The sequence below is a fragment of the Marmota monax genome, unplaced genomic scaffold, assembly GCF_021218885.2.
Source record: "Marmota monax isolate L192 unplaced genomic scaffold, Marmota_monax_Labrador192_F-V1.1 WCK01_AAM20220418_F8-fsc00092, whole genome shotgun sequence".
Taxonomy (NCBI): domain Eukaryota; kingdom Metazoa; phylum Chordata; class Mammalia; order Rodentia; family Sciuridae; genus Marmota; species Marmota monax.
Genome location: NW_026692583.1, coordinates 1,867,825 through 1,868,985, shown reverse-complemented (window position 1 = coordinate 1,868,985; position 1,161 = coordinate 1,867,825). Strand labels below are relative to the sequence as shown.

The 1,161-nt window shown below is 40.6% G+C and overlaps 1 non-coding gene across 1 annotated transcript; it reads right to left on the bottom strand.

Annotated features, from left to right (window-relative positions):
* Positions 1-750: 750 nt before the first annotated feature.
* Trnas-aga (transfer RNA serine (anticodon AGA)) lies at positions 751-823 on the bottom strand. Its single transcript has one exon. It is a non-coding gene; the product is annotated as a tRNA-Ser (tRNA).
* Positions 824-1,161: the final 338 nt, after the last annotated feature.

Below are 1,161 nucleotides of genomic sequence, written 5' to 3'. Positions count from 1 at the left end.
CAATTGCTGGATGTGGGTGGTAAAACTGCCAGCTGCAGGATGTCTGATGATCCTGATAACCGAAGGATATTTCAGGGAGATAGGTAGCTGCAGGATGTCTCCCAGGCAGGATGTCTCCCAGGGGGCTGTTTCTTGTAAATGTCAGGCTATTCTTTGAAGGAGAATTTCCTTCTAGCCCCTGACAGACATCAAAATCTCTGGATGCAGGCTGGGGTTGTGGCTCAGTGGTAGAACTCGCTTAGCACATATGAGGCCCTGGGTTCGATCCTCAGCGCCACATTAAAAAATAAATAAAGTAAAAGTATTGTGTTCAACTACAACTAAAAAATAAATATTTTAAAAAAAAATTTTTGGATGCTCAAACCCCTTTATAAAAGGCAGGACATTTGCATATGATACGGGTATCCTCCCTACACTCTAAATCTCTATAATGCAATATAAATACTATGTAAATAGTTGCTATAACATATTGTTTAGAGAATAATGACAAGAAAAGTCTGTACATGGTCAATACAAGTGTGTATGTGTGTGTGTGTGTGTTTTTCTTTTACTTCTTTCTTTTTTTCCTTTGGTACTAGGAATTTGAACCAGGGGTGCTCTGCCAATTAGCCACATCCCCAGCTCTTTTTATATTTTATTTTGACACAGAGTTTTCCTAAGTTGCTTAAGGGCTCCCTAGGTTACTGAGGCTGTTTTTTTTTTTTAAATACTTTCTTAGTTGCTGATAGGCCTTTATATCATTTATTGACTATGTGGTGCTGAGAATCGAACTCAGTGCCTCCTGCATTCTAGGCAAGTGCTCTACCACTGAGCCACAACCCCAGTCCCTGAGGCTGGTTTTGAACTTGCAATCTTCCTGCCTCAGTTTCCCAAGCTGCTGGGATTATAGGTGAGTGCCACCATGCTTAGCCCCTTGTCCTTTTTAAAAAAAAAATTTAAATGGTCAGACACATCTCATTAAGATCCCCAGGCTGGCCTCAAACTTTTGATCCTCCTGCCCCAGCTTCCTGAGTAGCTGGAATTATGGACATATACCACCAAGCTCAGCAGAAGTGATTTTTTTTTTTTTTTTTTGTACTGGAGATTGAACCCAGGGGCATTTTACCACTGAGCTACATCTCCAGCCCTTTTTATTTTTTATTTTGAGACAGAGTCTCACTA